We start from the raw sequence: 24,245 nt of genomic DNA, 5'->3' as shown, positions 1-24,245 counted from the left end.
CGCTTCTTCCCCCACTTCTAGAAGCTCTTTTTTATGGTCCTTCATCAGCATTCTCACGTCTGCGCTTCTCTTCTACAATTGCCTCATTTTGTTGGCATTTTGTAATGTAGGCATGCACTGACAATGAGTCCACTGGATCATTCCATCCCGTTTCTAGACGTATGCAATCACCTGCTTCATGTAGAATCTCTTTTGTAAGCTTTCCCTTTTTAGCTAATTGCATGACATTTGGCCAAATTTGACCATGATGGTCACTCACCTCTTCATCACAAAAATGTCAATTTTTACTCCATAAGTAGCTGCCTCAACTGAAGAGGTGGCATGCTTGGTTGCCATATCTTCAACTAAGGTTTGCATTCCCCCCTTCCCAAAGTTAGTTCTCAAGGGTAGACCTGTCTCTCTTAAGTGGATTTTACCATCCTTAAAACAGACAACATCTTTTGACAAAGCATCACTAAAATCATCACAATCCCTTCTTACATGGTTTGTACTATCACACCAAATACATCTATTAACAAACCCTTCTTTGGGTTGTTGTCTTTGCCTAGGAAGTGGCCCTGATGGTTGGCCTTTTTCTTCAAGCTTTGCAAACTTCACCTTCAAGTCACGCATTCCCTTCACAAGCTCATCTAGCATGGACTCATCAAACTTAGGAGCGATAAAAGTAGGCTTTACAATTTTGTCAGAAGTTGAGGTGGAAGGACTTGTAGTGTTTACTACCATCTTGTCCCTTCTTCTTTGTCGTTTGGCAAGCAGTGAGACAGCACCTTCAACCTCATTCCAGTCGCTCTTTAGTCCTTGCTCAGCATCTTTATCTTCAAGAAGAAGCTCCAAATTTTCTTGAAACTCTTTACCTGCAGCTTGTAAGAAAAGATCTGTCTTCTCTGCATCTAGTGTGGCCCTTTTTGTCCTAGTGAGTTGTGCATAGCGCCGCTCAAATTCCCTAAGTAGCTCTGTTATTGATAGTCCTTGCTTTGGCTTGACTACCCATTCTAAGAATGTCCTTTTGGTCACTCTCTCCGAGTCCTCCATGAAATATTCCTCCTTTAAAGCTACTTTGAGTTCTTCCCAATTTCTCCCATGCCCATTTTTAATTGCTCTAACATGCTCCCTAATTTCTGGAGCAACAACTAGCTCAAAGCTTTGAATCATCTCACCTTCTGACACGCGATGCAGCTCCATCTCCTTCACATACTCGCGTAAGTACTTGGTTACATCTTTGCCATTGAACTGATCCATTCTGTTGACGACCGCTTGTATGGCCTTTGTTGCTGAAATCTCCCTTCTTTCAGTAGCATGTTGTTGTTGCATGAACATTGCAAATGCTCGAAACATTTGCATTGTTGCTGGGTCAAAATGCATACCCTGTTGCTCAACATGATCACCCATGGTTACCCACAAACTCTCACCCTAGCAGTTTCGCGTCGGGTTCACCAAAAATATGTCGAGAAATTTGCGGTCTTGCCAGGAAAGCACCGGGCTTATGGCTGTGAGAGTTTGTGAGAGAACTCAACAAAAACTATATGAAGGAGTTAAACCATAGATGCCATGAAGACTAGGGTTTGGAAAGAAGTGCAATCAAAGAAGACTCACTCTTTCTCTCTTGCACTCACACACACACAAAGAAAGAACGCAAAAGAGAATGTCAAAACAATACGAAGATGAAAACATCAAGGCTATGGTCATATCGTATCATGGGTAATATGAAAGGGTTAATGGATGAGTTAATGGCATTCAATCTTGGCTGACCAAATAGGCTACGAATTGTTCTTTGGAATTGTAGTTTTGTGCTTACCATAATATATATATTTTGCCTAGTGATTGGGATTAATTGTGTGTACAAATCCTCTTGGTTCATAGCAAGATAACTACGCTTACATCAAAAGAAAAATTATAGTCTATGAGAGGTAGTATGATGGGATCCGGTGATAGAAGTATTTCATTGAGCCTTTCAGGGCCGAAGAGAAACACTATACGTTGTTGAAAGTGTATTTTACGGCTAATCCATACGTTAATTCTAATAGATCGTACAGAGTGAAAGCGATAGAAATGATCATCATGTGGGTTATTCATCTAGGATAGTATGTGCGAAATGTAGATACGAGAGAAGTGAAGAGATGAGAAGTTTCCCTCCCAAGCCCTATTCTTGCCCGTAGGCAATAAGGATACTGCGGGGAGAGATGTACCTGTAGCAAAGAGAACCTAGAGAGGATGAATTACTAAGAATGAGAGAGATAGGTTTGGTTAAGGAGATGAGATTAGGTACATATATATATGTTGGATTAGAGATGAAAATGAAAACAACAAGAAATCAAGAAAACATCAATGTAGAACACATCTTACTTGAAACCCTTCGGCACCATTATTGATGGGAGAGAGAAGAAGAGGGGAGAATTCAACGTTGATTGATATGCCAAGTACAACACCTTCTTTGATTAGAGTTGATCCTCCAAGGATGGCGTACAAGAATGGCTAGTTTTCCTCTAGGAGAAAGTGTAGGCTTGGGCTTATGTTAATGGGGCTAAGTACAATTAGGCATTACTACTCACTCCCTCAAGAATTCCTCTCATCAATGGCTTGAATGCTTGAGTTCCTTCCAAGGAAGAAGAGGTCCCCTTTTATAGGTGAAGGGAACCCACAAGGGTTTACACAAGAAGAGAGGAGCCAGTGTGAACAGGAATTGGAAAAGTTGGAAATGAGCTGTCCCTGCATGATGTGGGCAGATTGGGGTCCAGTATTTTGATCATATCTCCTCAACCGTAGCTCCAAATAAAAAAGTAAAAATATGGGCAGAAACTTCAGCTCATTAGCTACGATTTTCATTTTAAAATCATTCTCCAATTCGGATTGGAACCTTGTGTAAAAAATTCATCAAAATAGGGTCCATTTCTGGCAGCAAAAGTCTTCATGTGGTCCCCTTAGCCTAGACTTTCATTTGATTCCAAAGGACACATCATGCCATATGAAATCATGACATTGCTCCTTGACAAAGTTTTGTAATCATGCTTGCAATAATGCATTAAAATAAGTGTATCTTTGAAATCATGCCACCTAGTGTCCCACTAGGATTTGATTCTCTCCTAGTAGCTATTTAAAAAGAAATATAAGAAAAGTATAAAAAATACATAGAATATATATATATTGGAGTTTACCCTAGATATAGGATCTAGCTAGGGTGTGAGATGATAATGAAATAGTAGAAATAAAGAATCAATGCTTTTTTTGCCCCAAGTTAAAGAGGCGGAGCTATTGACACTTTTCCCATAGTATTTTTTTGATGGTAAACTAAGAATACATTACCCTTGAGATAAATAATAAGATGAGATAGAAAGCTTATTTTTATACTTACATATGCATATGTACATTATAGGAAATATAATTATGTATCTAAAAAAAATACAAGATAGATTTTGTAGCATGCGTTCCCACTATGTACGTGTCACAGCACGACAGCGTGCTCCTGATGGACAGGAGAAGAGGAGCAATCTGCTGCTCGGGGGACAAGTCCAAACCAACCTGACGACCCAAGTACCGAACTGCAGTCCCTGGGGGAATCCACCTGAAACCCTCTCCTGGCATCCAATCTGGCACAGGAGCACTGCCAACCGAGAAAGCCACTGTCTTTCTCCAGTTCATCAGTACGCTCGATGCACAACAGAAGGTCTCCAAAGCCTGCTCACATCTGTGCAGATTGGCCTTCTGGCCCTCTAAGTACAAGGCTGAGTCATCGGAAAACTCAGCGTCCAGTAGCTCATCTTGTGAGTACGCGGATGCAGTGCGCGTGCGCAGAGAGTGCGAAGGGGAGAGAGAGAGAGAGAGAGAGAGAGAGAGAGAGAGAGAGAGAGAGAGAGAGAGAGAGAGAGAGAGAGAGAGCACGACATAGGATGTGGGGTGGAGCTCCCAAATCTCACTGTATGAGTACCATGTGAGAGTGTGAGTGAGAGCTCCTTATTCTTTGTATGTATAAAGAATAAGGAGATAAATGTGGGCAGTCGGACATTGGCCGGCGGACATGTGCAAAGCATGGTGAGGCACACCGCCTTTACCTAACATTCTCCCACTAAAGGCTATGTGCCGATAAGTGGCGAGAAGACTAGCCTACAACTAGTATATACAAGAGGTGAGAGAAGACGACTCTCAACCTATACCCACTAGCTCACTCCAAACATGCTCTAGTGTAGATGCAACATGCATACCACTAGGGCTAGAGCTACGATGACACTCATGATGCAGGTATCGAGTGACGACCTGCATGGATCCACAATGCACAATGCCAGTGTCAGTCATCGCACGACTGACAACTCCCACTGCAAATGCACCAACCGCATAAGCAAGATCAGGTCTCGAGACCAAAAGGTCAGACATGAGAGACCCGAAAGCCGACGAAACATGCACTATGTGTGACAACCTATCCCTGTCTGCAACCTCAGTGCCACATGCATCCTCATCAGGAACCACCTGACTATGCATCACCATGTCAGCATCATCTGGCAAAGGCATGTTCGCTGAGAATGACTACAAAACTGAAAAATCAGCACCACTGCAATCACACACATGTTGGAATTAGAGTTGCAGAGAAACACACAAAGCTTGGAGAAGACGAAGGAAGCTCAAGGCACACAATAGAGAGTGTGTTACTTAGTGTGCTATGGAAAGATAGATATCCCTAGAGTGATGGGCGTATATACAATGCACGGGGGAAAAAACCTCCTAAAGAGGGAAAAAATGCCCCGACGGTCCTAGTGTGTTCACACACATCACTACCACATGTATATGGTAACAAATCCCCCCTAGAGTGATGCAGTGAACAAGAGCTGGCACATGAGTAAAGGGAAGTGCCATGCCCTGAGGACAGGATCAGTCCACAAAGGGGAGTAAGCCCAAAGCTTTGCGGAAAGCTTCAAGCTTCTCACGAGACAATGCCTTTGTGAAAAGATCTGCAAGGTTGTCCTGTGTTGGCACATAAGCCAAGCTGATCTCTCCTGCTGAGAGCCTCTCCCTGACATAGTGGTAATGCACCTCAATGTGCTTTGTGCGAGCATGAAAAACTGACTTCCTCGCAACTGCCAATCCGCTCTGACTGTCAGTGTAGATAGTGTTGGCAATGTCCTATCCAACACCCAAATCAGCCATAAGGCGTCTGAGCCATACACACTCAACCGTAGCTGTGAAGACTGCCTTGTACTCAGCCTCACAACTCGAAGTGGCCATAGTAGGTTGCTTCTTGCTCAACCATGATATACATGAACTGCCAAGCATGAAACAAAAACCACTTGTGGACACTCTTGTGTCAAAACAACCAGCCCAATCTGAGTCCGAAAAAGCATGTAAGTCTGGCGGCAATGATCCCCCCTTGGGATAAAACAAGCCAAGATGTAAAGTGCCACTAAGGTAGCGGAGAATCCTCTTGACAGCCTACTAATGCTTAGACCCTGGGCTATGCATGAATCTGCTGACGTGTGAGACTGCAAACTGAATATCCGGCCTCGTGTTGCATACATAAATGAGGCAGCCAACATCAGTTTGGTAAAGAGTGACATCAGCAGGATCACCAGCATCATGTAGACTCAACTTCAAACCTGTTTCCATGGGAGTGGTAATAGGTTTGCAATCCTCAAGTCCAAACTTACATAGCAATGTCTCTATGTAACTTTTCTGACACAAGGCAATACCACCATCACACTGCTTAAACTGTATACCCAAATAATGATGCAACAGCCCCAAATCTTTCATCTTGAAAGTAGCATTCAAATCAGCCTTAAATTCAGCAATATGTCTCTCATTTGGTCCAGTGATCAGCAAATCATCAACATAAAGAACCACAATGAGAAGTACATCACCCTCACGCTTTACATACAATGTGCTTTCTGTTGGACTATTACGAAAGCCTTGTTTGACCAAATGAGTGTCAGCTTTCTCATACCAAGTACGAGGAGATTGCTTCAACCCATACAAAGCCTTGTTACATTTGCACACTTTGTCCTCTTGTCCTTTTATGACAAAACCGCGAGGCTGCGTTACATAAACTTCCTCAAATATGTCACCATTCAAGAAAGCAGTAACAATGTCTGATTGATGTACATCCCAACCAAAATGAGCTGCCAATAAACATAGAAAACGCGCAGTAGTCATACGACAAGTGGGAGCAAAATTCTCTTCATAATCTATGCCTTTTTGCTGTGCATAACCCTTTGCAACAAGTCAAGCCTTATGGCGATCAGTCTCACCATCCGGCTTGCGTTTCAACTTGTAAACCCACTTCGTACCAATGGCCTTTTTGCTAGGAGGCAAATCACATGAAGTCCATGTGTCATTTTCTATAAGTGCATCATATTCTGATTGCATGCCAGCCATCCAATTTTCTGAATTTTGTGCTTCATCAAAAGTCAGAGGCTTCTCAACATCATGTAAGCTAGACACAGCCAAAGCATAACAATCTGATGCATAAGATGCATGGCGAGAGCCTGAACGAGTACGACTAGACAAAGGTGCATCCAATTTACTGTCACGCAAAGTGTGCACCAGCCATTTTGGCATACCTCTAGTGAAGGGGATCGGGGAGCACCACAGACGAAGAGTGAGAGAGAGAGAAGGAGACACACACACGATGTGGGTGGGGAGACTCAAAAAAGTGAGCAGCCCCCTATACACTTATGCTATGTATAAGGTATACAAGTCAGTGGGTGCCCAGACTCTGGGCGGCTGGGCAAGGCACAGGCGCCTATACCCCAACAACCTCCCACTTAAAGGCGACTGTGCCTTTAAGCAAGGGAACCTAGTCTAAAGACTAAAAAAGGTGAGAGAAAACCGCTCTCAACCGATGCCCACTGGCTGGCTGTGATCGTGTGCATCCGGCTCTACTGATAGACAAACATCCCGCTGCGGAAGCCACACAGAGCTAGCTCCAAGCTCTGCAAATGGTCTATAAGAGCTCATGCACTCTTGCAAGTATCGATCCAATACCTGCAAACCTCCCCTATGCTCTATGCCGAGATCAGTCATTGAACGACTGATCAACCCTGCTGCAAATGCTCCCACTGCAGCTGCGATATCTGGTCTCAAGATCAACATCTCATACATGAGACCACCAAATGCCGATGCAATGCTAGCGGGCCCTGCTAGCTCTACGGAGCATGCATCAACATATATATCCCTGGCAATAGGCATCTCTGACTGACAAGGCGTGTCAGCCACATGCATCTCCTGACTGTCCGCAAAAGACGCATCAACCTGTCGTGCAACCTCAGAGCAAACCAGCTGCTCTAGGTGTCTGCTGGAAGACATATCTTGCACAACTATATCCCCATGCTCACTGTCGAGCATAGAAAGGAATGACTGCATAATCACTGACATCTCAGCCTCCTCTGCAATCATCCACTGCAAACATGACCACTCAATCTGCTGTGACTCACTAGAGCTCTCATGCCCTAACTCCGTATGCATAGACTCTTGCACAACATCCTCCTGTCGTGACTCACTAGAGCAAGACCGCTCTACCTGTCTATCCTGCATAGAAGTATCTCGCACAACTGACTCTCTGCTTTGCTCAGTCACTAGCAAAGCATGCATGTCTGACTCTGTCACCTCTCTGTGTGACTGCTCAAGTCGTGCCCCAACTGTGTGCACAACGAGCTCACTACTCTGCACTCCATGCAAAGCATCCTGCAACCCACAAGCAAAAGAGACTCGCCTGCTCTCTCGCTCTCTACCTGGCTGCGTGATCACAGAGACAACACCGTCTCTCGCGTGATCCACATGCAATGGGTAACCTGTACCACTCCTGGCACCTCTCGCAATCACTAGCGAACCCAAATGCATCGCAAAATCTCGCTCTCGTAGCGAAATCTGACATCCACAATCTCTAAGCTGACCAATCGAGATCAAACTCACTGTCAAATCTGGTACATAGCGCACATGTCGTAACAAGTAAGATGCACCACTCGGTAATGATAGTCTCACATCTCCTGCACCTGCTATCGCATGCACCGATCCATCGGTCAAACGTACACGGCCAAGCATCCCGCTAGAATAGCTACAAAACCATGCACGATGCGGCGTGACATGAAACATAGCATCTGCGTCTAGCAACCACTGCGAAGGGAGTGCACTATCCACATGTATAGCATCTCGTGCATAGCTCGAGGTAAAAGTGACATCCCCGTCACTAGTATACTCCGACACTACATGTGCCTCAACTATCAAAGCAACTGAGTCCATGGCATCACTACATACATCTCTGAGACTGCCATGTCTCCTACGATGTCGCATACGACGAAAACAGCGCCGTCTAACGTGTCCAGAATGACCACAATACCAACATGTCATCTGTCGGCGTGCTCGTGAATGTACATGTCTCACACGAGTCCGTGATGACTCAAATCTATCATACATATCATGCAATCTGTGCCAAAGTGCTCTCGAAGTAGTCTCATACATAACAAGAGCATATACAGATTCCGCAAGGTGCAAAGAGAGCGTAGATAGTGCCATCTCCTCTAGCTCCTGCCACTGATCATCAGACATGTTTGAAGGTCTACCTGCATCACCACTCAATGGTCGATGCAACCCTCGCTGTGTCAATGCATCAAGCATACACTCTCTCCATGCCGCAAAGTCTGACCCATCAAACACACGCATCTGTGAGAGGTCACAATCTGATCGATCACCTGTCTCTGCCATGAGCATAATGTAGCAAACTAGAAAGCAAAACCACCTCACCAACAACACCTGGAAACTGTCTACCAATATGGCCAGAAACACAATGTAAAACCTGTGAGACACACTCCAAAATAGAGCTCCCGCAATGTCAATACAAGCCTCGCCTGCTCTAGTATCACACTGCAATCTGTGAGCTAATCACCAAGCCCACACTGTGCGGTATCGATGCATACACACGCACAAATCTCCCACCTGCAGAGAACACCGCACGCAAATGCTGAGTGCAACTCGCAATCTCTCCTAGATCGCATAAATGATGCGCATAAAACTCCTGGGAAAATTTCGCCAGAGTTTCGTCAGTAAAACGGCCACAAAACCTGTAACCAAACTGACTGCACGCTCAAAACCATGAGCAACCAAAGCGCATCAAACTGCACTCCAAATGCATGCACCAATCTCCACACTTTGCATACATCATTGCAAACACCTGCAAATCTAGTACACAAATATCTGCTCTACCTGTGACTGCCAAAAAACATGCTCGAGGCATACATTGCCGAGCTCAAAATGCAATCACATTAGTCTCCCTGAGCATCAAACCACATAAGGCATACATCGTATCCTCCCACCTGTGAGGAAACTTGCAGCAAATATCACTCTCACATCTGAGAGCAAACCATGTGTGGAATCCTCGACACACAATAAACAACTGTTGCTGCTGCAGAAAATTCAGCGTTCAGAATTTTAAAATTCTGATATGACGAACGCGTCCGGAGCGTGCCAAAACCCCAAGGTAGACTCCTGGATCATATGTATCCGAGTCCGGGTGTGAAAGCTATGCCAAAAACAGTGTTTTTGGGACCCGAGAGTGCACAAATAAACTTGCTGCTGTACCTGCTGTAATTCAAAGCATAATTTCAGCAAATAGACATCACCATCACGTCCGGAGCGTGCCAAAACCCTAACCTAGACTCCTGGATCATGTAGATCTGACTCTGTATGACGGAGCTACGCAAAAAACTGCGTTTTAGAGCTCGAAAATGGCAAAAACGAGCTGCACACAGTCTTGAACCTGCTCCTGCTCCACTCTGCGTGATGCAATGCCCTCTCAATGCAAGCTCCAACACAAGAGCTCTGCCACAACAGCATCCAAGCACTTGAATGTCAAGCTCTCCTCCGCCGAGCACTTCTCTATCGAGCTCCACTGAGCTCAAAAGCTCCTCTCACCAAGGAAGCCGCAACCGCCTCCTCGACCAAGCTTGACCACACCAAGCTCCTGAGCTCCAAAGACAATGCTCCTCAAGCTAAAATCACTCTCCGTAAAACTCCGCGATCGAACTCCACCGTCGAGAGCGAGCGAGCTATCGCCTCGAAGCTCTCAAAGCCGTCGTGCTCTCCGCGGTCACCATAGCTCTGATACCAATTGAAGGGGATCGGGGAGCACCACAGACGAAGAGTGAGAGAGAGAGAAGGAGACACACACACGATGTGGGTGGGGAGACTCAAAAGAGTGAGCAGCCCCCTATACACTTATGCTATGTATAAGGTATACAAGTCAGTGGGTGCCCAGACTCTGGGCGGCTGGGCAAGGCACAGGCGCCTATACCCCAACATCTAGCCTGCTCATTTTCAGCCCTTTCCTCATCAAGTACATCATGTACATCTGCATCAGTAATAGGCTGATCTAAAACATTTTCAGAAACCCCCATAGGCTGTACATTTGCCTCATTGGAACTTACATTCGTATTTCCACCACTGAAAAGAGGCAACAAAGTGTCATAAATGTCCTGTGAGCTTACATTACTGTCTCTAGTACATGACAACAAGGGCTGAACAGAATCTTCCACAAACACTACATCCCAAGAAACCAGAATATGTTTTGTTTGCGGATGATACAACCTGTAACCTTTTCTTTCAGCACTATAACCAAAAAAAAATACATTTGATAGCCTTATCATCCAATTTTTTGCGTTGCACTTGTGGCACCAAAGCATATGCCAAACAGCCAAAAACACGCATGTGCTCAATAGAAGGCTTTCTATCATGCCATGCTTCATATGGAGTAATAGACTGCAAAGCTTTCGTAGGACACGTGTTAAGTACATAAGTGGCACACATAATGGCCTCAAGCCAAAAAGAATGCGGCAAAGCTTGACTTTTGACCATACATCGTGCCATTTCCGCCAGTGACCTGTTTTTCCTCTCAGCAACACCATTTTGCATTACTGTTACCACCCTTTCTTTGAGAAGCAATAAAAGCCTGTTCAACTGCACGCTGCCTAGTCCTGTTTTTTCTGGAAACTGACTCTTGCAACAGCAATGTGCATAATGCATCAAACTTGACAACTTCAGGATTTCCTTGGGTCATAAGTCTCCAAGTACTAGCAAAAGTCTGGTAGGAATCTGGTAAGGCATCAAGAACAGTCTGCACAAGGGAACTTTCTGAAATGACTTCACCTGCAGAAATAAGCTGCTCATTGATATCCTTGACACTATCAAGGAAAGTGTCCATATCATCTTCCTCATGCATAATCTTCGACTCCAGCTCTTTACGCAGCAAAGCAATTTTAGCCTCATTGCGGCTTGCATAAAGACCTGCTAAAATATCCCAAGCCTGTTTTGCAGATTTTTCTGAACGGATGTGAGGAACAATGGTGCGCTTCACAGACAACGCAATCAATGCATGAGCCTGCGCATCCTTAACATCCCAACAATCTTGTTCTGCCGTAGGCAAAACAACTCTAACAGCTGCAATCCTTGCAGCAAGACCTGGAACATCCTCAACATCCCCTACATCCTCTGAACCAGGACGTACATCAATGCCCTGCACAATGTTCCAGACACCCTTTGACACAAGAACATGTTGCATCATATAAGCCCACATAGAGTAGTTGTCCCCATCCAACCTGTCCTCAGCAGTAAACATCTTGAACACATCTGTGTTGTTGTTGTCAGCCATGGTAAATGCTGCACCTGATGTGAAAACTGCTCGAAAATAGGAGAAATGGATCGGGAACAACCTGTGCTATATAGCACAAACCGTAGAAGACTATAAGGCACCTGTTATGCAGAAAACGGCACTGACAGAAATTATGCACAAAATGACGAAATAGCATGTGCAGTACTGCATGTAGTGGAAACGGAGGCCGAAATGAGCCCAAATCAAAATTCTGAGCAGACCTAGCTCTTCGAGCTGTCCCAAAATTTTTGTCGACCTGTGAATGCTCGCCAAAGCTCACTGAAATCGGAGAAAGTGAGCAGGCGTGTGCTGGAGCAGCTGCCGACTAAGCTCGGGAGGACGTGACCTGCTCTGATACCAATTGTTGGAATTAGGGTTGCAAAGAAACACACACAGCTTGGAGAAGACGAAGGAAGCTCAAGGCACACAATAGAGAGTGTGTTACTTAGTGTGCTATGGAAAGATAGATAGCCCTAGAGTGATGGGAGTATATACAATGCACGGGGGAAAAAACCTCCTAAAGAGGGAAAAAATTCCACGGCGGTCCTAGTGTGTTCACACACATCACTACCACATGTATATGGTAACAACACAGCTGTCTAAAGGACACTGTCTCCCTCAAACATATCAGATGCATCATAGAACAATGCATCGGTCTCTGGCTCAACGGATGACTGACCAAGGTGTGCATCCCCAGAGATACCACTGTCTGCGTGAAAGTCACCACAAGACAGATGCACAACCTGCTGTGTCTCACAAGAGCCTGCCTGCTCTAATTGCCTAACCTCAGTAGGCACACACACAATTGTCTCACTGCTCTGCTGACACAAAGGCCAGGAAGCATGCAACCCACTAGCAAAGGAAACCCGTCTTTGCTGTCTACATGGCTGCAACAATGTCACAGAGATAGTGCCATCTCTCATGTGACTAACATGCATCGGATATGTGCTATCAACACTAGCACCTCTAGCTAAAACAAGCTGTCCACGATGCAAACTTAAACCATGCTCATCTAGCACAACATGGAACCCACTGTCTCTCAACTGACTCACAGAGACCAAACTCCCAGTCAAACTCGGCACATGGCGAACATGCCTCAACACTACCATTGCTCCACTCGGCAATGACATCCGAACATCTCCTGCACCAACAATGTCATGGACTGAACCATCAGTCAAGTGCACATGTCCAAGCAAACCGCTAGCATACGAGCAAAAGTACTCGCGTCTCGGCGAGACGTGAAATGAAGCATCAGTATCTAGCATCCACTGCGAAGGTAATGTGCCATCGCATAACATGAGAACCTCAAGAGTAAACATGGAAGCAAGAACGACCTCACCATCGTGTGTAGCCTCATACACAACATCTGCCTCCGATGTAGTCAAAGCTGAAGCATCCAACCTGTACTAATGTTTGCACTGTCGCATCCTGCGAAAACAATGCCTCTGAATGTGTCCTGTGTGTCCACAATGCCAACAAGTGTGCAGTCTCCGTCTCTGAGACCTGCATCTCGCTCTAGGTGCATCTCTGGATTGTGAGGTGTCATATCTCTGGCACAACAACTGCCATAAATCTCTAGTTGTACGTGCATGCATAACTATGCAATAGAGTGCCTCTACTAGGCTCAACATAATCGTCGACCGCGCTAGTGCATCCAAGTCCTCCCACGCACTGTCAGACATGGACTCTGGCCTCGCATCCTTGCCCTGCAGTGGCAATGCCTGGCCCAAACAAGTCAATGCATCAAGCATATGCGAGCTCCACCAAGCGAAATTGGACCCATCAAATCTCGTAACAAAGAGCTCAAACTCTGACGTGCGTACTGCCATGTCTGGCAACCTGTACAACCAAAGAGCAGTAAAACCAATCCAAAAAACTTTCGGCAACCACACAATTGAGACTGAACCAAAAAAGCAAGTGCGGAATAGCTCGATGCACAAAGTACGCAGAAGGTCTCCCACTAGAACCACAATATGCGGGCAAAAGAGATGGATGCGGAATACACGTCGCAATCCAAACTGCCAAACACTATGGAAAACAATTCTCCAGATAACAAAACTCTCCCACCCGAGAGCAAACCACTGTCTCAAGCAAAGAAGGTGACCAAGAGTTCAAGTGCACTAGCCTCTACAATAGGCATACATATCTGGCAAAATTTCGGCAGAGTCTCCTCTGTAACTGGAGAAAAAACTCAACAGTAAATCGCAATGGAGACAACAACAAATGCCCAAATGGCCAATCCGGGAATGTACTTGTCCGGGATCACCTCACAAAGTCATACATAGAGCCAAACCGCTCTAGCCAGAGTATCACTCAACGGCGCTACAAATGACATACATATGTGAGTGAAAAACTGCTGCCAATATGTGTCAATGAATGACCAATGTGCCAGATAACCATAGCATACACAAATCCTCACTCCTACGAGTGTGGGTACAAGAACACCAAACTGTGTCCAAACTGACAAAACCTATCAATGTGAGAGCCAAGCTCGATCACAAACTATGGCGAGTAATCTCCAACCACTATCCCACAAAAGCATACACAAAGCAAAAGCTCAAGACACCTGCTGTGTCGAAACCGGTATGCAAGCCAAAACACTGCAGAAGATGTCCTCAACTACAAATGGCAACACCTGTGGGAGTACTAGACTCAACCTGTAGCCGGGAGTCAAAACTGGAAGCTCCAAATGGCCGAGCACACACAGCTCAAGACCCAAAAAGCAGAGCAAAACATGCTCGCAATGCACCACCCAAAAGGAAAAACACTGCACACAAATCTTGAGTGCTATAAGCAATCACAATCTCGATCTCACCAACAATGCGCATAAAACTCCTGGGAAAATTTCCAAAGTTTTGTCAGTAAAACGGCCACAAAACCAGTAACCAAACTGACTGCGCGCTCAAAACCATGAGCAACCAAAGCGCATCAAAATGCACTCCAAATGCATGCACCAATCTCCACACTTTGCATACATCATTGCAAACACCTGCAAATCTAGTACACAAATATCTGCTCTACCTGACTGCCAAAAAACATGCTCGAGGCATACATTGTCGAGCTCAAAATGCAATCACATTAGTCTCCCTGAGCATCAAACCACATAAGGCATACATCGTATCCTCCCACCTGTGCGGAAACTTGCAGCAAATATCACTCTCACATTTGAGAGCAAACCATGTGTGGAATCCTCGACACACAATAAACAACTGCTGCTGCAGAAAATTCAGCGTTCAGAATTTTAAAATTCTGATATGACGAGTGCGTCCGGAGCGTGCCAAAACCCCAAGGTAGACTCCTGGATCACATGTATCTGCGTCCAGGTGTGAAAGCTATGCCAAAAACCTCCGTTTCGGCCCAAAAACGCAGCATAAACTGCCAAAAGAGGGCTGAAAAATGCATCTCCTCAACCATAGCTCGAATGAAGTTTTTGATGGCTCGAATGGCTTCAAAAGGGGGGTAAAATGCTAGGACGCTTGATGGAAACGCTCTCGAAAAGCTGAATTTGCCGATGCCGAAGTTGAAACCCTATTTGCACTCTTGAAAGTGCGCGCGCGCAGAAGCAATTTCGGGAATGAAACCAGCTCTGATACCAGATGTGAGTTCGCGGATGCAGTGCGCGTGCGCAGAGAGTGCGAAGGGGAGAGAGAGAGAGAGAGAGAGAGAGAGAGAGAGAGAGAGAGAGAGCACGACATAGGATGTGGGGTGGAGCTCCCAAATCTCAGTGTGGCCTTGTGGGCTTCCTGAACATCTATGCGCCTAATGTGGCGAGTGCTCGGGCATAGTTTTGGTCACAGATTGTTGAGTCTTTGCCGCAGGCTGACCATTGGTGTGTAGGAGGGGACTTCAACATGTTGGAGGACCCTTCTGACAGGATTGGAGGAAGCCATGCTACTGTGCATGGAGTCGAGTTAGCAGCTTGGGAGAGGTTGTGTATGACTTTGAGGGTCTCGGATACATGGCAGCACTCTGGCTTTGTGAGGCCTCCAGCCAGTCTTGCCTTCTCTAGATCGGACCGCGGAGTGGGAGGAGTGAATCTATCGAGGATAGATCGCTTCTACACTAGTGACCACTTCAGTGACTTGGGGGGGATCAGTGGGCATCCTGGCAGGAACATCCTTCTCGGACCATGCACCAGTGATCCTCACAGTGGCAAACAGGCAGAGGAGTGGGAGCACGATGCTTCGCATCCCAGAGCGTGTCTTGTTGGACGCAACACTCCGAGAGAGGGTAGAGGCTCTCTGGACAGAGGGCATGGACAGCCAGGTTCTACCTGCAGACAGAGTGGCCTTAGGCCTAGCTCAGCTTAGCCACTTTTTTCTCCAGGAGTCTCTGGCTCGCCAGGCTGCAAAGAGAGAGGAGGAGCAGCGTCTCAGACGAGGCATTGCTTCACTACAGAGGATGCAGGAGCAGCATCCAGATAGTCCATGGTTGGAGGAGCAGTTACAGCAGGCTCGACAGGAGCTTGCTAGCACAGAGGAGAGGCGTCATGAGTTTGCCTTTCACCGACAGGCATCTCAGTGGACTCAGGTGGGTGACAGAGTGACAAGTGTTTTTTTTGAGATAGTGGGACCTCAGCACTCGCATGCCAAGGTCAATCAGTTGAGGAGACCCGATGGGTCAGTTGTTTGTGAGCCCGAGGATATGCGTGTAGTTGCTACTGACTTTTACAGTGAGTTATTGTCGCGGTCGAGCCCCAGTCAGAGCGGCAGGATGCATGCAGGGAGCAGGTTTGGGCACAGATGCCTTGTCTTGTGACTGAGGATATGCGCGAGAGGCTAGAGATGCCACTTCAGCTTGAGGAGCTGCACACGGCTCTTAGGGCCCTCCCTCGTGGTAGCTGTCCATGTGAGGATGGGCTGACTCCCAGGTTTTTCTTGGAGTACTAGGACCTACTTGGCCCAGATCTGTGTAGTGCCTTTCAATACATTTTGCACACAGGAGAGATGCCCGATAGCATGAGTGAGGGCCTGATTTACCTCATTCCAAAGGAGGGTGGCTCCTTGGATGAGATTCCATACATACCCCACCCTGGATGCCTCCAAGTCCAAAAGCAGCTGACCAAAAGGTATCATATCGTCCACGCAAAATCTGACCACATCGTCGAATGCGGCTCTCACACAGATGGTGCTCCTGCAGCATAAGGAGATCAATCTCTCCTCCCACAAGGCAACGCTGAAGCTCCTGACGCAATCGGCCCCGCTGTCGCTGAAACTGGGGCCCACCTAGTCCCTGCACGTTCCACGAGATGATCCTCATGGGGAGCGAGAGAGAACAGATGTTGCCACAGCAGCAAGACGGGCTATCTTCGAGGCTGGCTTGGATGGGGAGTAATCCGCATCCGAGCGTCCACTAGATAGGCGAGACTGCAGTGAGTGCCTAGCCCAAGCCCAAGCAGAGTGAGCCATGCGTAAAGCAACTTCCTCTGACCAGGAGTCCTCATGAATGTATACATAGCAAGGCAAACACTGCGTATCAGCAAAGAAGTACACCACAATGTTCCTACACCACACTCTAAGAGCTAGCACACCCATCCACTAAGGACATGTACAAATGAAGATGCCATAATTCTTCACCTCGTGATTTAGACAAGCAGGAATAGTCATGGCTTCTAACGTCATGTTGTTTGAGATGAACGTGCCTTTGATGGATATCATTGCACTAAAGTTATACCATACCCTTCCCTTCACTCCCCTTTATGGTTTACTTCCTTGACGTGAGACTCCAATTGTGGTTCTGATTCCCATTGCTTCATCCCATGCATGCATAACATCTTTCTTTCTTTAAGGTTATCTTTTATATTTCTGTTGGAATTAGGGTTGCAGAGAAACACACACAGCTTGGAGAAGACGAAGGAAGCTCAAGGCACACTATATAGAGTGTGTTACTTAGTGTGCAATGGAAAAGATAGATAGCCCTAGAGTGATGGGCGTATATACAATGCACGGGGGAAAAAACCTCCTAAAGAGGGAAAAAATGCCCCGGCGGTCCTAGTGTGTTCACACACATCACTACCACATGTATATGGTAACAAATCCCCCCTGGAGTGATGCGGTGAACGAGAGCTGGCACATGAGTAAAGGAAAGTGCCATGCCCTGAGGACAGGATTAGTCCACAAAGGGGAGTAAGCCCAAAGCTTTGCGGAAAGCTTCAAGCTTCTCACGAGACAATGCCTTTGTGAAAAGATCTGCAAGGTTGTCCTGTGTTGGCACATAAGCCAAGCTGATCTCTCCTGCTGAGAGCCTCTCCCTGACATAGTGGTAATGCACCTCAATGTGCTTTGTGCGAGCATGAAAAACTGGGTTCCTCGCAACTGCCAATGCGCTCTGACTGTCAGTGTAGATAGTGTTGGCAGTGTCCTGTCCAACACCCAAGTCAGCCATAAGGCGTCTGAGCCATACACACTCAACCGTAGCTGTGAAGACTGCCCAGTACTCAGCCTCACAACTCGAAGTGGCCACAGTAGGTTGCTTCTTGCTCAACCATGATATACATGAACTGCCAAGCATGAAACAAAAACCACTTGTGGACACTCGCGTGTCAAAACAACCAGCCCAATCTGAGTCCGAAAAAGCATGTAAGTCTGGCGGCAATGATCCCCCCTTGGGATAAAACAAGCCAAGATGTAAAGTGCCACTAAGGTAGCGGAAAATCCTCTTGACAGCCTGCCAATGCTTAGACCCTGGGCTATGCATAAATCTGCTGACCTGCGAGACTGCAAACTGAATATCTGGCCTCGTGTTGCATACATAAATGAGGCAGCCAACAGCAGTTTGGTAAAGAGTGACATCAGCAGGATCGCCAGCATCATGTAGACTCAACTTCAAACCTGTTTCCATGGGAGTGGCAATAGGTTTGCAATCCTCAAGTCCAAACTTACATAGCAATGTCTCTATGTAACTTTTCTGACACAAGGCAATACCACCATCACACTGCTTAAACTGTATACCCAAGTAATGATGCAACAGCCCCAAATCTTTCATCTTGAAAGTAGCATTCAAATCAGCCTTAAATTCAGCAATATGTCTCTCATTTGGTCCAGTGATCAGCAAATCATCAACATAAAGAACCACAATGAGAAATACATCATCCTCACGCTTTACATACAATGTGCTTTCTGTTGGACTGTTACGAAAGCCTCGTTTAACCAAATGAGTGTCAGCTTTCTCATACCAAGCACGAGGAGATTGCTTCAACCCATACAAAGCCTTCTTACATTTGCACACTTTGTCCTCTTGTCCTTTTATGACAAAACCGCGAGGCTGCGTTACATAAACTTCCTCAAATATGTCACCATTCAAGAAAGCAGTAACAATGTCTGATTGATGTACATCCCAACCAAAATGAGCTGCCAATGCACATAGAAAACGCACAGTAGTCATACGACAAGTGGGAGCAAAAGTCTCTTCATAATCTATGCCTTTTTGTTGTGCATAACCCTTTGCAACAAGTCGAGCCTTATGGCGATCGATCTCACCATCCGGCTTGCGTTTCAACTTGTAAACCCACTTCGTACCAATGGCCTTTTTGCCAGGAGGCAAATCACATAAAGTCCATGTGTCATTCTCTATAAGTGCATCATATTCTGATTTCATGGCAGCAATCCAATTTTCTGAATTCTGTGCTTCATCAAAAGACAGAGGCTCCTCAACATCATGTAAACTAGACACAGCCAAAGCATAACAATCTGATGCATAAGATGCATGGCGAGAGCCTGAACGAGTACGACTAGATAAAGGTGCATCCAATTTACTGTCACGCAAAGTGTGCACCAGCCATTTTGGCATACCTCTAGCCTGCTCATTTTCAGCCCTTTCCTCATCAAGTACATCATGTACATCTGCATCAGTAATAGGCTGTTCTAAAACATTTTCAGAAACCCCCATAGGCTGTACATTTGCCTCATTGGAACTTACATTCGTATTTCCACCACTAAAAAGAGGCAACAAAGTGTCATAAATGTCCTGTGAGCTTACATTACTGTCTCTAGTACATGACAGCAAGGGTTGAACAGAATCTTCCACAAACACTACATCCCGTGAAACCAAAATACGTTTTGTTTGCGGATGATACAACCTGTAACCTTTGCTTTCAGCACTATAACCAACAAAAATACATTTGACAGCCTTATCATCCAATTTTCTGCGCTGCACTTGTGGCACCAAAGCATATGCCAAACAGCCAAAAACACGCATGTGCTCAATAGAAGGTTTTCTATCATGCCATGCTTCATATGGAGTAATAGACTGCAAAGCTTTCGTAGGACACCTGTTAAGTACATAAGTGGCACACATGATGGCCTCAAGCCAAAAAGAATGCGGCAAAGCTTGACTTTTGACCATACATCGTGCCATTTCCGTTAGTGACCTGTTTTTCCTCTCAGCAACACCATTTTGCTGAGGTGTATAAGGCACTGTACATTGGTGTTTTATCCCACGACTAGCCAGAAATGCATTAAATTCATGAGACATATACTCCCCCCCTCGATCGGAACGGAGGGTGCCCATAGTACATTTTGAGACATTTTCAGCCATAGCCAAAAATTGTTTGAAGCACATAAAAACTTCGGACTTTGCTTTAAGCGGAAATACCCATGCATGCCTGGAGTAATCATCAATGAAAGTCACGAAGTACAGGTAATTGCCCAAGGACGGAGTTTGCATGGGCCCACAAACATCACTATGCACAAGTTGCAACCTGCATGTGGCCCTAACTGAACCATCCTTTGGAAACTTAGAACGCTGCATTTTACCCAGAATACAGCCTTCACAAACATGTTTGATAGGTGCTTCAAGAGGCGGCAAAGAAGCAACCATATCAGATTTCTGCAAACGCAGCAAACTGGCAAAATTCAGATGACCAAAACGTGCATGCCAAAGTTTTGCATCTGAAATAGCCCTTGAATCTGCAACAGCATTTGCAAAATTTTGTCCACACTTGTCATACAAAGTGAGCTTATACAGCCCACGGCACAAAAGCCCAGATGCAACAATTTCATCACCAAAACTGAGATCATGAACTGTACATCTGTCATCCACAAATTTGACTACAAGTCCAAGTCTAGCAAGTGCGGATACAGACAATAGATTCTTCTTGATCCCAGGTACATAAAGTGCATCAACAAGTGTGAAGGAACTGCCATTAGCAGCAGTGAGCACAATCTTTCCAACTCCCTGAACTGGATAAGAGGCGTTGTTGGCACAAGTGACTGAATTCCCATGAGGGACAGACTCGAGAGAGGTAAACAATTCACGATGTGAGGTAATGTGCTTTGTAGCACCACTGTCGAAATACCACACATGTGAATCTGCAGCAACTGACAAGCATGCATCATGGACAGCAGGATTGTAAGTGCACTCTGCGCTAAAAGCCCATTCTGCATCAACATCAGCATCACAATCTCCTTTCACAGAAGACTCAACAATGGCTGCATTTGTAGTGGAACCAGCATTTGCAGTGGAACCACCCTCTTTCTTCTTAGCCTCTTTGGCCTTCAACTTAGGACACGACTTGATCAAGTGATCATTGGCTTTACAATAATGGCAACGCATCTTCTTTTTGCCCTTATCACCAGAATTGCCAGACGAAGTGCTGCCAGCAGAAGCATTAGGAATAGAATTTTTGCCACTCGCAGCAGAACCATAAGAAGTGGCTGCATTACTGTTACCACCCTTTCTTTGAGAAGCAATAAAAGCTTGTTCAACTGCACGCTGCCTAGTCCTGTTTTTCTAGAAAGTGACTCTTGCAACAGCAATGTGCATAATGCATCAAACTTGACAACTTCAGGATTTCCTTGGGTCATCAGTCTCCAAGTACTAGCAAAAGTCTGGTAGGAATCTGGTAAGGCATCAAGAACAGTCTGCACAAGGGAACTGTCAGAAATGACTTCACCTGCAGAAATGAGTTGCTCATTGATATCCTTGACACTAGCAAGGAAAGTGTCCATATCATCTTCCTCATGCATAATCTTCGACTCTAGCTCTTTACGCAGCAAAGCAATTTTAGCCTCATTGCGGCTTGCATAAAGACCTGCTAGAATATCCCAAGCCTGTTTTGCGGATTTTGCTGAACGGATGTGAGGAATAATGGTGCGCTTCACAGACAACGCAATCAATGCATGAGCCTGCGCATCCTTAACATCCCAACGAGCTTGTTCTGCTGTAGGCAAAACAACTCTAACAGCTGCAATCCTTGCAGCAAGACCTGCAACATCCTCAATATCGCCTACATCTTCAGAACCAGGACGTACATCAATGCCCTGCACAATGTTCCAGACACCTTTTGACACAAGAACATGTTGCATCATATAAGCCCACATAGGGTAGTTGTCCCCATCCAACCTGTCCTCAGCAGCAAACATCTTGAACACATCTGTGTTGTTGTTGTCAGCCATGGTAAATGCTGCACCTGATGTGAAAACTGCCCGAAAATAGGAGAAATGGAGCGAGAACAACTTGTGCTATATAGCACAAACCGTAGAAGACTATAAGGCACCTGTTATGCAGAAAACGGCACTGACAAAAAATCTGCACAAAATGACGAAATAACCTGTGCAGTACTGCCTGTAGTGGAAACGGAGGCCGAAATGAGCCCAAATCAAAATTCTGAGCAGACCAAGCTCTTCGAGCTCCCCCAAAATATTTGTCGACCTGCGAACGCTTGCCAAAGCTCACTGAAATCGGAGAAAGTGAGCAGGCGTGTGTTGGAGCAGCTGGCGACTAAGCCCGGGAGGACGTGACCTGCTCTGATACCAATTGTTGGAATTAGGGTTGCAGAGAAACACACACAGCTTGGAGAAGACGAAGGAAGCTCAAGGCACACTATATAGAGTGTGTTACTTAGTGTGCAATGGAAAAGATAGATAGCCCTAGAGTGATGGGCGTATATACAATGCACGGGGGAAAAAACCTCCTAAAGAGGAAAAAAATGCCCCGACGGTCCTAGTGTGTTCACACACATCACTACCACATGTATATGGTAACAATTTCTGGTTCTATACAGGTGTATTGCACACCTACAATGGTAACTTTTGGTTTCATAGGTCATTTACAAACATTAAGTTTACTCTCTCTCTCTCTCTCTCTCTCTATATATATATATATATATTCTTGTGATTGTTCCCCCTCCTTCCCTTCTCTCTCTTGAAACTATTGTCTTTCAAAATTTCTTTGAAGCAATACTATTCTTTTGGAGAGGCATGCTCCGTCAATCAAAGACATCAACGTGCGTAAACGTGTGACTCTGCCTCGGGAGCTCTTAAAGAAAATTTTAAAGAGAAAATAACAAGAGCTGGGCAGTGGGCACGATGTAGGCTGTAGCCTATAAGATGATGGTTGCATTCATAAAAGTAGATCAGCCACACCACCACACTCTCATTGTCAAGGCCCGTTGTCAGCTCTAAGCTTGTTTTGCAAAAGGCTCACCTTGATGGTACACTGCTCACATCCGCTCCTTACATGCAATGAAGTTGTTGTCCTTTCTTTGCGCCATCTCTCTCTCTCTCTCTACGGTTGGGTTGGCCACTACGAAGGATCTCGCTTCTGAAGGCGGCCTTTGCCCAATTTTCTCTCACGGATCATGCCGCAATGCAACTCTAGTCTAATGCAACATCCTTACAACGTTTTAGTAATGCAACATCCATGCTTCCTACTACTTCTCACTAGATAACCATGCTTCCTACTTTTGCTCATGAGAGGTGCACTACGTCCAAAAAGAGGAGGTAGCATCTCTCTCTCTCTCTCTCTCCCCCCCCCCCCCCCCCCCCCCCCCCCCCCCCCCCCCCCCCCCCCCCCCCTTGACGAACATAGTTGGCAGCCAGCCTTGCCTTTTCCTCTCTCAGAGAGTGTTTGTCGAAGCCTTCATCACCCTCGCTGCCCCAACTCCTTATAATGTCACGATGCTCGTGATGTGTGTGTGTGTGTGTGTGTAGCTTTTCATGAGAGGATTGATTGTCTATCAATACAAGATGCTAAACCTAGAAATTGAGTTGGTTATGGAGGCTTAGGAGATAAATTGCTTCATTATCTCTAGACAAATTGCATGCTAAGCGAGAATCTCAATTGTCAAAAAGGAATAAAGATTAGAAAATCTTGAACAAATCCAACCAGAATAGATACAAGGGTATTTTGAGAATGTTTTAAATTGGAGGGGTGTTTTGGGAATTTCCACAAATTAGAAAGGTATTTTGGTAATAAGAGAGAGAAATAATTGGCGCGGCAAGGGGGCAGCCTTGCTAGATCAAACGATTGACTTCAAACCCTCCCACTATCTTGTTGTTGAAGAGAAGCTCAGAGTAGCTTCCTTCCCCGAGCGTGCAAACAATCGCACACATTCTGGGTCAAAAGCCCAAAGCCTTCATAATAGCCTCAATGTAAGACCACGAGATTCTGTCATAGGCCTTATCCATGTCGAGTTGAAGGGGGATACATTCCTGCTGGGTAAAAGAAGCATACTCTATGCAAACCATGGCAGCAAGGACATTGTCATAGATCGACCGTCCTTTGATGAATCCGTGTTGGTGGGGGTGATGTTCTATTCAAGGTTGAAGCCAGTCTTGGTGCAACTACCTTAGCTATGATCTTGTAAGCAACTGTCATCATGGAGATAGGCCGCCAGTGCTTAAGCAAG

The sequence above is a fragment of the Adiantum capillus-veneris genome, chromosome 8 (genome assembly GCF_014529385.1).
Source record: "Adiantum capillus-veneris isolate H3 chromosome 8, ASM1452938v2, whole genome shotgun sequence".
NCBI classification, from domain to species: domain Eukaryota; kingdom Viridiplantae; phylum Streptophyta; class Polypodiopsida; order Polypodiales; family Pteridaceae; genus Adiantum; species Adiantum capillus-veneris.
The sequence above is the reverse complement of the archived record's forward strand: the minus strand, read 5'-3'. Positions refer to the sequence as shown.